Source organism: Lontra canadensis, unplaced genomic scaffold (assembly GCF_010015895.1).
Source record: "Lontra canadensis isolate GAN:19392208 unplaced genomic scaffold, GSC_riverotter_1.0 scaffold86, whole genome shotgun sequence".
Classification (NCBI taxonomy): domain Eukaryota; kingdom Metazoa; phylum Chordata; class Mammalia; order Carnivora; family Mustelidae; genus Lontra; species Lontra canadensis.
This window is the reverse complement of record NW_022631080.1, coordinates 5608096-5622331: the sequence shown is the minus strand read 5'-3', so window position 1 is coordinate 5622331 and position 14236 is coordinate 5608096. Positions and strand designations below refer to the sequence as shown.

At 36.9% G+C, this 14236-nt stretch overlaps 1 protein-coding gene across 1 annotated transcript in view; it reads right to left on the bottom strand.

Moving 5' to 3' along the window:
- CFAP47 (cilia and flagella associated protein 47) overlaps nucleotides 1-14236 on the bottom strand; it is a 509602-nt gene that overhangs the window by 63342 nt on the left and 432024 nt on the right. The gene's annotated exons all lie outside the window — the stretch shown is intronic.

Here is a 14236-nt window from a genome sequence, read left to right as displayed (position 1 = left end):
TTACGCTGGAAGGCAGAGGCTTAAACAACTGAGCCACCTAGGTGCCCCCCAAGTCTTCGGCTACATTTTGCAAAAGCCAAAGTACAGCAATTTTTGACCCTTTCAATACTTTGTATTTTTTTTTTTTTCTAGACAATAACAGCTCCAGTTTTCAGCTTGGAGTACCAAAATTGTTACCAGTAAAGTGTTCATTTTTTCAACTGATCCAGGAGGGAAGCCAAAGATTATTTGTGAAAGAAAGGGGGATCCACTCCAGGTTGTAAACCCCAGAAGACAGAAAAACTGACAGCATCTTCTTGTGTTCTAATAAAATTGAAAATTTTCAACCGTTATGTAAGAATCACCTGCAAAACTTGTTAGACAGAAGCCTGCTAAGCTCCACCTATAGATTCTGACTTATTCAGTCTGGGCTGGGGCCCAAAAGCTGCATGTTTAAGTAGCTCCTTATTCGTTCTAGAAGCACATGGTCATGCAGCCACACTTTGAAAAACAATGTGTCCTTCCTATTGGACAAGTATTGAGAGGCTGGAAGCATGGTGAGCTTCTGGCTATTTAAAGCAGTGAGGATTTCTGAGGGAAGGATGTCTTCCTTTATTTTGAAGAGTAACACTATTTCTTTATAAGAAAAGAAGAGATTATTGACTATATTCTGGTTATTTAAATTCTTTGTTATAAAAATCAATGATTTTCGAAGCTATTTTTTCTCAGCTAAGAACACTGTACTAAACCATTAAGAACATTAAGAAAAAATTAGAAAACGGCCCCTGTCCAAAATATCCCAACTCAAAATTCTTATAAATTTTTAAGTTTTAAATTTTACTCCTTCAGGAAATGAAAATGTTCTGTCTCATAGCGTAGTTAATCATAGTTAATAATTAATATGAATACTACTTAATACGTATTGAGTATTTGTTCCATGCCAGGCACTATGCTAAGTATTTTTCACACAATACCCCACTTCAATCTCGGAAAATCACTGCAAATTACATGCTACTATGTTTCTCATTTTAGAGGTGGAGAAAGTGAGACAATTTGGTGCAAAAACTGGTCAAAGAAGACAGTGTTGCTTAAGATATCTAAACAGTGTCTGCCATCTTCAACTTTGTCTTCATGAACTCTAGAGCTTTAATGAATCATTGCATTCAAATGGATAAAAGTAGCAAGAGGACAGGATAAAGAGTTGGAATAGGAATAAAAAGAGAAAGAGCTGGTGGAATAAACCATCCACGTATCCCCAAGGAAATCAAGTTTAGAAAGGATCATTTACCCTTATAAAATTCTATGTTATCACTAAAAATAGCTTTTAGCATGACTAAAAGTAAAACCTACACATTTAGATGGTGTAAGGAGCCAAGACAAAGATACAAAAAGGGTAATTCATTGCCAACATCATGTTTTCTTATAATCTTTGAATCGAAACTATGGAAAGACAATGCAACGATAAATAAGTCCGTTTACTTAAAATTCCAGTAGCCTATTTGTGGCTGTAATGCTTTACCGGTCTACAAGTAGAAATAGTTCTCTGCCCAAGTGATCATAAGTCTCCTTCACTGTTATTATATCTTTGAATAGTAAGAATCACTGTGCTATTATTCACTTCCATGAAATCACTGGAATTTAACATCAAAAAGAACTTCGAGAATTTATCAAGTTCATTTTGTCTCACAAATGAGATTTACTGTGGTTTTCCCATTATCCTGTGGAACACTTTGAGTAGAGACAGGAAAGCTGTCCTCACTTCTACCGTACAAAAAATCTACCCATGTTTTCTTCTAATACCTATATGCTCTCATTTTTATAGTGATTGGATCCATTTGTAATTTATCCATATATATGAAAGGAAGAAGAATGTATCCAATGTTACTGATTTTCTATGGGACTAATTACACAAAACCACTTATTTAAAAATTCACTGACTTGAAATGCTACCTTCATGGCATGTCCATACATATTTTACTCTTTTTCTGGATTTCCTAGATTTTGTCAATCTTTTTTCCTCTTCATTTGTACATGTCACATTGCTGTAATTACAGGCGTTTTATTTTCTAGTGGGACTAAGTGCCTCCTCCTCCAGCTCATTTTTTAAAAGAATTTTCCTACATTTGGAATGAACAGTTAGCTCCAGGAAATGGATGGGGTGGCAAACAGTACATTTAATAGAATCATCCTACATTTATACTTTTGGGATAACTGACATTTTTGCCTATTCATGATCTATCCAAGAGCAAGCATATGGCCTTTATTTTTTTTTTAAAGATTTCATTTATTTATTTGACAGAGAGAGAGAGAAAGCGAGAGAGGGAATACAAGCAGGGGGAGTGGGAGAGGGAGAAGCAGGCTTCCTGTGGAAAGCAGATGTTTAAGGACTGAGCTACCCAGGAGCCCCATGGCCTTTATTTTATATTTCTCATCTGGGCATTGTATTAGGTGCATCTAAGTTCTTGGAATAGGTTTGTAGCCAGTTTTAATTTTCAGTCTTGCCAGAGGCTTATTTCAGCATCTTCATAGGTATTTAGCAGAAAGCTGAGAGAAACTACATACGTTTTTTTCTATCTTCTGACAAGGAAATCCAGCTACTATGATGACACTCATTAGGTTGATAAACATTCTAAACTCAAAACATTTTCTGAGCTTTTCTCTTTCTGTTTTATCCCACTTCCATATGGTAACCACACAAACTAACCACACATATATTTACTTTTTTCTATTACAGTTATCATTCTTCAAGTTCAAAGCCCTAATAAACATCGGGGGGGATATGCACATTTTATTTTACATAATTAATTTTATGGACTTATATATTTTATGAGAGATATACATTATTTAAAGAATTTTCAAAACCCTGATGATACTTTATGCTTAATATCTGAGAAACATTACAAAGTGTGATATTATTATTTTGCCTTTGAAATCTCCTATGGTCTTGTTGCATTTAGCATTCAAATTTATTCAGTGTATTTTAAAACTGCTATTTTGATTGCTCTTTTGATTAAAGGTGTTAGAAATATTTATGCACTGATCTCTCATTTGAAATACAGAAATGATACAATGCTTTAATGGCTATGAGGTTTCCTGCCTTCTTAGAAGAAAATCTTCTCAAGAGAGTAAAATAAGCATAATCCTCATTTTAGCAATGAAAGTATTTCATCCTGGGAGATTCATTTTTAATCACTTGAGTGGTATGACATTGCTGCTTCCCACAGCATAATTTCTAATATTTAGCATGGCCGTAGGAACGGCCCATGTCAGGTAATCAAAGAGATACTAAGAAACATATTAACACCCTAAGTCATGCTATTATTTTGGTTATCGTGCTTTATTTTAAATGAGTACAAGTTTTAAATTTTAATTTTAAATAAGAGTACAAGATGAACAGGACTTGTCATCAACCAGTTTCAAACATGAAATCTATTCACTTTCTACTTGGATACTTTATTTTTTGAAAAACTGATTTCAAAAGTTTTTAAACTATGACTTAAAAAAATGGAACAGAATTGTTAATGTGGTGGTTTGGAGAAGAGTTCTTTCATTGGTTCCTGTGGAGGTGAATTATGTGTGGCCACTGTTCCCTGGCCACTATTGATATGATGAAGCCCTGATTTCCTTTATTTTAGAATGTGACTATATTCGGAGTTAGGGCCTTTGCAGATGTGGTTAAGTTAAAATAAGACTGTTAGGGTGGGCCCTATTTCAATATGACTGGTGTCCTTATAAAAAGAGGAAATTCAGATACACAAACACACACCAGGAATGTGCATACCCCAAAGGAAAGACAATGTGAGGACATGATGAGAAGGCAACCATCTACAAGCCAAAGAGAGACACCTTGGAAGAAACCAAACCTCCCAATTCCTTGATGTTAGACTTCTAGCTTGCAAAACTGTGAGAAAACAAATTTATTTTGTTTAAGCCAGTTTTAATACCTAGTCTAGTATTTAGTTATTATAGCTCTAGCAAATCTAATTGATGAAATTATCTTTTCTTATGTTAGAGGCTGAAGTATGGGATGCCATTGAATTAATTGGCTTACAGAAATTCTAATTCCAGAATCTCAAACATAAGGCAGGGGTGCTTGGGTGGCTCAGTGGGTTGAGCACGTGCCTTCAGCTCGGGTCATGATCCGAGAGTCCTGGAATTGAGCTCTGTGTTGGGCTCCCTGCTCAGCGGGGAGCTTGCCTCTCACTCTTCTCCCTGCCTGTGCTTTCTCTTACTATCTCTGTCTCTCTCTCTATCTCTGTTTCTCTCTCTCAAATAAATAAATTAAATATTTTTTTAAAAGACCTCTCTAAAAAAAAAAAAACATAGGACAGATAAAGAAACTTGATTCTGATTGCTATTTGGCAGCCATGATCATGGATAAGCTAGGGATGAAGGATTCTTCCTTTCCTACTTGTATCTTGACTCAACTGAATGGGGGCATCTAATGAATAGCAAAAAGGACATTTCAGGGATTGCGTTTTACTCTAAGTTAAGTAAGTCAAGCACAGAAAGTAAATTATCGTATGGTTTCACTTACTTGTGGAACATAAGGAATAACATGGAGGACATTAGGGGAAGGAAAGGAAAAGTGAAGTGGTGGTGGATGGGGGTGGGGGTTGGAGGGGGAGACGAACCACAAGAGACTGTGGACTCCGGGAATCAAACTGAGGGTTTCAGAGGGGAAGGGGGTGGGGGATGTGTCAGCCTGGTGATGGGTATTAAGGAGGGCACGTATTGCTTGGAGCACTAGGTGTTATATGCAAACAATGGATTGGGGAACACTGCATCAAAAACTAATGATGTAATGTATGGTGACTAACAACATAATAAAAGTAAATAAAAATAAAACGAAAAAAAAAAAAAAAAAACCAAAAACAAAAACAGAGCCTCCTGACCAGATGCACAGTGAAGGAAAGAGTTTGCTATGATTAAAGGCCATCAAATACATGCTGCATAAGTCCTGACAATGATGAAAGAAGGGTTTTGAGGTTTACCCGTGTGTTAGGAATAGACTACCTTAATGTTCCTTCCAGCTCTAATATCCTATGATAACATTTTTTCCTCACAAATAGAAAAGATAAATAAGATTCAAAAAATTAATTTCAGGGAGGGGCGCCTGGGTGGCTCAGTAGGTTAAGCCTCTGCCTTCAGCTCAGGTCATGATCTCAGGGTTCTGGGATCGAGTCCCACATCGGGCTCTCTGCTCGGCGGGGAGCCTGCTTCCTCCTCTCTCTCTCTCTCTCTCTCTCTCTCTGCTTGCCTCTCTGTCTACTTGTGATCTCTCTCTGTCAAATAAATAAAATCTTTAAAAAAAATTAATTTCAGGGAATTGAACATTTTCTTGGAAAGTAGCTAATTTTAATTTCAATTAAGATCACCCACAGAAAATTCTAAGATAAAATAATGTCTAGTACTACAACTAATATACTTTATTGATCAGCTACCATGCCTTCCTTGCCCCTACACCATACTAAATAGCGTGTGTGTGTGCGCACGCATGTGCGCACACACGTAAATGCATGTGTATATGTATATGCATGTAAGATCTCTCTACTTACAGGAATACTCTATGATACAGTGTAGGGCATGACCTTTAGAAGTTTAAATCTTTGCTCTGTTACTAGCACAGAGAAAATTATTTATATTTCTTTTTTTAAGATTTTATTTATTTATTTGACAGATCACAAGTAGGCAGAGCGGCAGGCAGAGAGAGAGAGGAGGAAGCAGGCTCCCTGCTGAGCAGAGAGCCCAATGTGGGGCTCGATCCCAGGACCCTGGGATCATGACCTGAGCTGAAGGCAGAGGCTTTAACCCACTGAGCCACCCGAAAATTATTTCTATTTCTAAATGCGATTTCCCCTTTATGAAAAAGCAAATATAATATACATAATCAAGATTTTGCTATGGCAAAGGTAGTACTGCAGTTCCATCAACATAATCCCATTTTGTACAGTAGAACACTGCTTCTACACTGTTTTATACTTCACTTCTTCATTCAGAAAATGCTATGTGCCATGCACTATAATAAGCACTGTGAATGAAACAGTGAAAAAATGTATCCCCTGCTTTCCTGAGTCATGCATTCCAGTATGCATTAGGGGGTGAGGGTAGGAGTCAAGCAATAAAAAAATGTATTTGTATGCAAGATGTAGATAAAACAATAAAGGGTTAGAGAGTCATGTGGATGTTAACATAGGGTGGTCTAGGAAGGCTTCTCTGATAAGGTGTCATTTGCACAGAGCACCCAAGGAAGTTTGAGAAGCCTTGTAGACATCCATGGCAGGGACTGTGGAGATAGCAAGTGGCTATATGAAGTGGATTTAAGGAGAGGCTGAAGCTGGGCCTATCAATTTAGAAATTCTTATAATCTCATGTGTGGCTGAATGAGGAGACCTCATAGGGAAGGAATGTGGCTAGAAATGAAAAGAAGACTGAGCCTTGGGCCTCCAGGAAGTCACAGGGATGGGAATAAGGGAGAAGCAAGCAAAAGAGAATGAAGAGGACTTCAGAGAGAGAGAGAAGGAGAATCAAAGGAGAATGAAGTCCTGGAAGCCAGTTGTTTCCAAAACAGTCAGAAATCAGCTGTGTTGAGTAAAAATCATGAGTTGGACAAGACAAGGACTGCATACAGATGATTAGATCTGGCAGTGTTAGGTTACTGATGAACTTAAAAAGAGTATCCGTGGACAGATGGGCCATACAGCCAGATTAGTTTAGGTGAAAAAGATAATGGTATTAGAAGTGAGGACCCTAAGTATAGACAAACTTCCACCATGTTCTAAAATCAGAGAAATGAGATTGTAGCTGGCAAGGATAAGGGGTAAAAAGAGACATGTCTTTTAACATCAGGAGCTATTATTATAGCATGTGTATGTTGCTAGGAATAATACGATAAGAATTATTATAGAGAAGACAAAAGGAGAAACTTCTGGAGAGTTCCATGTAGTTGAGTAGCTGTGTCATTCAGCAAACAAGTAGAGGGATGGCTACAAGAGTACAGAGAACTTTTCTGATATAATGGGAGGGGATGCAAGACACAGGGGTGAAAAATAGAATTAGGCTGGTTGGTATAATGGAAGAACCAGACAATTAGACTCTGATTTGAGTCTATTCTCAATGAAACAGGAAGAATATCAGATGTGAGAAGAAGAGGAAATGCTGGAGGTCAGTTGTAGTTACCAAGTTTCAATTCACTGTAGGAAATTTTACTATAAGCAGATTTTACTAAAGGAAAATCATGTCCCACCAAAAGTTCACCATTTAAAATTTACTTATTTCTCTGCTTTCCCTTCTCTCCATCTACTCATGTATACATCTATCAACCATTCTACCTGTCTTAAAGGCCTATAATGCCTAAGCAGATACTAGTCTTCTCTCTGAGTATCTTTCACCTTTATTTCTGCAACTGGGAAAATTGCATTTTTAAAATGGGGGGGGGGAATCACTGTGCCTTGGGCTCCATTTTACAAGCCCAGACATTATATAAACTATTTTAATCTCTGAGTAGAAATATTCTAGTGGTGTATGTGGGTCTTAATTTCAGGTTATAGAGACTTTTCTAAGACAGGCATCCAGACATCTTTGCATAAGAAAAGCTGTAGCTTTGTGTCTTGTAATAAAATCAGTAGCTTCACTGACTAGCTAAGAAATCCACCTGCTTTATGCTATAAATCGTAATTACAAATCTATGTGATTAGAACCTGTGCTTATTTGTGTGTTAAATTGGTCATTTGACATAATAGGAGGAGAATTTTTATTAAAAATGTGAAATCATGCTCAGCAGCAGACATAATTTAATAAACATTCATGACAATTATCTGGAGACCTGGGCATACTTTATGTTAGGCAGCAGCTCGCATGGTAAATGTCACTAAACACTGAGCTCTTTTTTTTTTTTTAAGGATTTTATTTATTATATTTTTACAGAGAGAGACTGAGAGAGAGAACAGGAAGAGGGGCAGATGAAAAGGGGGAGAGAATCTTTAGCAGACTCCATGCTGAGTGCTGAGCCAGGTTCAATCCCTTGACACCGACACCAATCCCATGACCCTGAGATCATTACCTGGGGCAAAATCAAAGTCAGATGCTTAACTGATGGAGCAACCAGGAACACCTAAACACTGAGGTCTTAAAGATGTCCTCCAATTCACAAATAGCAATATTTAGTTTCAAAAACATACTACTTTATCAAATAACATTTTTATTATTGATTGTCAAATTACATGATATATATTAACAAAATCAACATGAAACATATCAATGATCTCTTATAAGGGAAAAACCAGGGGCGCCTGGGTGGCTCAGTCATTAAGCGTTTGCCTTCGGCTCAGGTCATGATCCCAGGGTCCCAGGATTGAGCCCCACATTGGGCTCCCTGCTCCGCGGGAAACCTGCTTCTTCCTCTCCCATGCTCCTGCTTGTGTTCCCTTTCCTGCTGTGTCTCTATCAAATAAATAAATAAAATCTTTAAACAAACAAAAAAAACAATGTCTCCTTACTAAATGCTAATGCTAGAACTCTGCTTATTTAGCTCTGATTATTAGCAATCATATAAGTGATGCATAGTATATCTTTTAAGCAATAGATACTATAGATACCAAACACAGTGTATACATTTATCCTTTCAATTATTCTCTTATAATATAATATCACCCATATACAACACAAAAATATTTGAAATAATTATAAATATGCAGTTTTAAGAAATGAAAGAGAGATCCCATATACCCTTTACCCAGCTATCTTCCATGGTAACATCCTGTAAAACTATAAAACAATATAAAAACCAGAATATTTAAGGGCACCTGGGCACTTGGTTAAGCATCTGACTTGATTTCAGCTCAGGTCATGATCTCAGGGTTGTAGGATCGGGCCCCATGTTGGGTTCACTGGGGAGTCTGCTTGAGATTATGTCGCTCCCTCTGCCCCTCCCCAATGCATCTTTCCTTGAGTGCTCTATCTCTCCAAAATAAATAAATTTTTAATAAAGGAAAAAAAGGGGGGAAACCCAGGATATTTATATTGATATAGTCAAGATATAGGAAATTTTCATCACCACAAGGATCCCTCTGGTTGACCTTTTACAGACACCCCTACTCGATCCCCTACTCCATCCTTGAATCATTACAACCACTAATCCATGCTCCATTTCTATAAATTTGTCACATCAAGAATGTTAAATAAATGGAATCATATTGTAAGTAAATTTTTGAAATTGGCCTTTTCATTTAGTCTAAGTCTCTGGAAATTTGATCAAGTTGTGCTTATTAGTGTTTCATTCCTTTCTACTGCTGTAGTTCGTGTTATGGATGGAGCAGTTTGCTTACTTATTCACCCACTGACAGGCAACTAGGTAGTTTGCAGATTTGGGCTACTATGGATAAATCTGCCATGAACATTCATGCACATGTTTTTATGTAGAAATAAACTTTCATTTTTCTGGGATAAATTCCCAGGAGTGCAACTGTTGGATGACAAAATGTCGCATGTCTGCCTTTACAAAAAACTGAAAAACCAGTTTTCCAGAGTGGCTCTACCCCTTTACATTCCCACCAGCAGTGTATGAGCAATCACTTCTCTACATCTTTCCCAACACTTTATGTTGTTAGTATTTTATTAGTTTAACCATTCTAATGTGTTTGTAGTAAAATTTCATTATGGTTTTATTTTGTATTTCCCTAAAGACTAATTATATTGAACACCTTTTCATGTGCTTATTAGTCACCAGTATATCTTCCTTGGTGAAATATCTGTTCATGTTCTTTGATCATGCTCTACTTTAATTGTATTTTTATTAGTGAGTTTTCTGTACTTTTTATGTTTTAGATGCTAATCCTTTATCACGTTTTGCACGTATCACTTTCACCCAGTCTTTAGTTTTCCATTTCATTATCTTCTCATGGGCTTTTACAGAGCAAAATATTTTAGTTTAATGATGCCCAATTTATTAATTTTTCCTTTTATGGAATTTGCTATTAGTGAAATATAAGAACTATTTGCTTAGCATTGTTTTAGGTTAAATTTGCATAAGTTATGATCATCTTTTTTTTTAAGATTTTATTTATTTACTTTCGAGAAAGAGAGAGAGAGAGAGAGTGTGTGTATGCAAATGGGGAGGTTGGGGCAGAGGGAGAGGGAGAGAGAGAATCCCAAGCAGACTCTGTGCTGATTGCGGAGTCCAACTCAAGGTTCGATCTCAGGACCATGAGATCATGACCTGAGCCGAAATAAAGAGTCAGATACTTAATTGACTGAACCACTCGGGCACCCCGAGGGGTGAGCATCTTGACAGGAATTGCATTAAACGTATGGATCCATTTGGGTAGAACTGACATTTTTACTATATTGAGTTTTGCACCACATGAATACAGTGTCTCTCTCTATTTATATGTTGTTTGATTTTATCATTTTTGTATATAAGTCCTTTACAGGTTTTGTTGATTTATTTCTAAGTATTTCATTTATTTGGAAAGATTGTAAATGGTTATGTTTTTAAACTGTTTCCATGTTTTCACTGCTAGTGTACATAAATATGATTTGTGTATTGTTCTTATTTATTGTAGCATCCTTGAACTCACTTAATACTCCCACAGACTTTTTTTTTAAGATCTCTTCGGATTTTCTGATAGACCATCATGTGATACGAAAACTGGGACTGTTTTCTTCCTTTCCATCCTATTTGCCTTTGCTTCCTTTGCTTGCCATTTTGTATTCGCTAGGACTTCCTTTAAATCACTTTAAATAAGTGATGAGAATGGCATCCTTGTGTCCCTGCCTATTTTAGAGAGAAAGTACTTTGTTTCATAACTGAATCTGATATTAGCTGTAGTTTTATCAAGTCAGCTCTTTATTGGGTTGAGGAAATTCCCTTTTATTCCTAGGTCATAAAGAGTTTTCTAAGAAATGGATATTGGGTTTATCCTAAGGCTTTTTCATATTGATTGACATGTGATTCCTCCCCCTTAATCTTTCTAACAGGGTGGATTATATTAATGTAGTTTCAAATACAGAACCAGTCTTTACTTCTAGAATAAACCCCATTTGGTTGTGGGTGTATTTTTTGTTATATAGTGATGGATTCAATTTATTGACATTTTATGTCTAATTTCATGAATAATATTAGTTTGTAGTTTTTCTTTATTGTGATTTTCTGGGGTTTGTTTTCAGGATAATGTTGGTCACAGAATAGGTTATATGGTGTTCTTTCCCCTTCTTTTTTGGGGAAGAGTTTGAGACGGATTTATGTTAATTCTTTAAATATCTGATAGAATTTGCCACTGAGGCCATGTGAGCCTGAAAATTTCTTTTTGGAAGTTTGTCAATTATGAATTCAATTTCTTTAATAGTTATAGGACTATTCATATTATCTCTTTCATCTTTGATGAATACTGGTAGTTTGAAATTTACTAGAAATGAAGCATTTTCTCCTACGTTGTTGGATTTATATGTTTAGAGCTGTCTGTAATACTGCTTTATTTCTCTAATATCTTAGGGTTATGTGTAGTGGTACTGTCATGAGCTACTTGAACATATTTTAGGATTCTAACTGATATATAATGTTTTTAGTATATTACTTCATGTAACTTTCTTAGTTGTTTTAAGTGATAATTCAATATACATATGTAACCTAATGCTGTCCACAGGTATCAATATTTAGCTGATATTGAATAAGGTATATACACTTTGAACGAAGTGTATATACCTTATGTTTTAAAATGTACTCAGAATTTGTTTTAATCACATGTGGTAACATACAGACACAGAAGTGACTGTCATGAAGAAGTTTTTATACTCATGTACCTCTAGAAACAGGAGGCATGCCATGCCATGCAGGGCCACAGGGAGAAACACCAGAGTAAGTCATGAGGTGGGAGAAAAGGCAAAAGTCTTTATTGTGGTTTTCATGGGAAGGAATGAGCAAGATAGGGTAAATTGGCTAAGCAGGTTTAGGATTGGCTAGTTTGAAAAATTTCAGTAGGCTTTGGAGAGTAAGTGTTCCTAGTCCCGGGTAATAAGGGTAAGAGGATATTGGTCTAGAATGTAAAAGCCTAACAGAAGAGGTGTGGGAGGCGTGGATTCTAAATTTGTTAGTTTGACTACAAAAGGTGCTCACAAATGAGTCATTTGCTATCTCTGGGAATTAGCTAACCCTGGGAGAGACAGTTCCCAACAAGGTCCCAGGTACCAGAGCATCAAAAATATAGAAATTAGGAAAACACAATTAATATATATTTCCATTTAGGTCACTTTATCTGCTCCATATTTCAATTATAATTATCTTGAGACATTTTTTCTCTCTCTAGATAGATAGAGATATATAAATAGACTCCATAACACGAAGTGGAGTTTTTGCTTCAATCAGCAAATATGATTTAAGGAACTCAACAGAAGTAAGAGAGTCTACTAATATTTATCTTACCCATTTCAATGTTCTTCATTTTCTGAAGTTCTAATTCTTCTTATGTTTTCATTTCCTATTTGTTTAGAGAATACTCCTCATCTATTCTTTTTTTAAAATTTAATTTTTTTTCAGTGTTCCAAAATTCATTGTTTATGCACCACACCTAGTGCTCCTCATCCATTCTTTAAGGACTGGTTTGAATTGCCTTACAGAAATTCTAATTCCAGAATATTAAACATAAGGCAGGGGTGCTTAGGTGGCTCAGTGGGTTAAGCCTCTGCCTCAGGTCATGATCTCAGGGTCCTGGAATAGAGCCCCACATCAGGCTCTCTGCTCGGCAGGGAGCCTGCTTACCCCTCTCTCTCTGTTTGCCTGTCCACCTGCTTGTGATCTTCTCTCTCTCTCTGTCAAATAAATAAATAAAATCTTAAAAAAAAATCATCTTCCTTTTCCCTCATCTAAGAATGTCTATTTCCCCTACATTCATGAAGGATATATTCTCAGGATATAAAATTTGCAGTTCACAGTTCTTCCTTTTCTGGCCTCCATGGTTTCAGGTGTGAAATCTCTTGACATCTGAATTGCTGTTTCCCTGTAACACACCATTTCTCTCTGGCTGCTTTCTGTCTTTTGTTCACTGAAGTTTAATTATGATGTGTTTTGCTATGCATTCCTGTTGCTTTAAACTACTTGGAGTTTACTAGTCTCTTGAATCTTAAATTTATGTATTTTATCACAAGTTTTCAGATATTATATCTTTGAATAATGTTTCAGTCACAGACTCTCTTCTTCCTCTGGGGCTCTGATGTGACTTTTATCTTTTTATTATTTTCCAACAGGTCCCTGAATCTCTGTGCTTTTTTTTTATTTTTCAGTTTATCTTCTCTCTGTTGCTCAGTCTGCGATGATTCTAATTTTTCCTCACATTCACTGATTCTATTCTCCATCATTTCCATTATCTTCTTGATCACATCCAGTGAGATATTTATTTAACTTAACATATTTTACCAGTACTAGTACTTCAATTTGGTTTTTTAACTTACATTTTTTCTCAGATTCCCTTTTTCAATTTGTTCAATGAGAATTCAAAATTATTTGCTGAAGCAGAATGTGGGACATTGATTTACACTGCCTCATTGAAGGGTGGTGTGGAAGGTCTGTTCCCTAATGGGCCCGAGAAATGACCAAGAGGATAGATGGGAAGAAGCAAAGTGCCAACTAGCTCTACTGGTCACCACTTCATTCTACCTCATTGATGCTAGGTGGGGTTGGAGGCTCAGTTTTCCACCGGTCCCGGCTCACATATACAGAGAAAGGTTCAGAAAGCCAACCATCCTGCCTCAGATCACTTCATTTTACCTTGTTGATGCTTACTAAGGATGTAGACTGTGGTCCCCACTGGATCTCACTGACTCCAAGGAATGGGATGGAATAGGAGTGGCTAATGGCCCTGGTTTACTCCCTACTGGATCTTGCTGACACCAGAAAGGGAAGAAAAGTAGATTGCTTACTAGCCCAACATGCACCAATTTGCTGTCTCACTGACAACAGGTGTACGTAAAGGTAGCTCCTCCAGGCATCAGCTCTTTAAGTCTCATTATTCCTGGGTGAGGATGAGCTTTCAGCTTACAACAGCACTGCTGACACCTTCCTGGTGGGGTACTATGAGCTCTACCTGTTTCTGCCAGGGAAGAAATAGAAATTAAACTCTACTCTTGGCTCCACCAACTCTGTTGTAGCAAGGGAACTGGAGCACTGCCTACTTCAGCTGGGAGAATAATAGATTAGTTTTGCTGCTTGGCCCCATCAACAGAGACAGGCAAGGGGAATCAAAGTGTGCTGCTCAAGAGACATGAG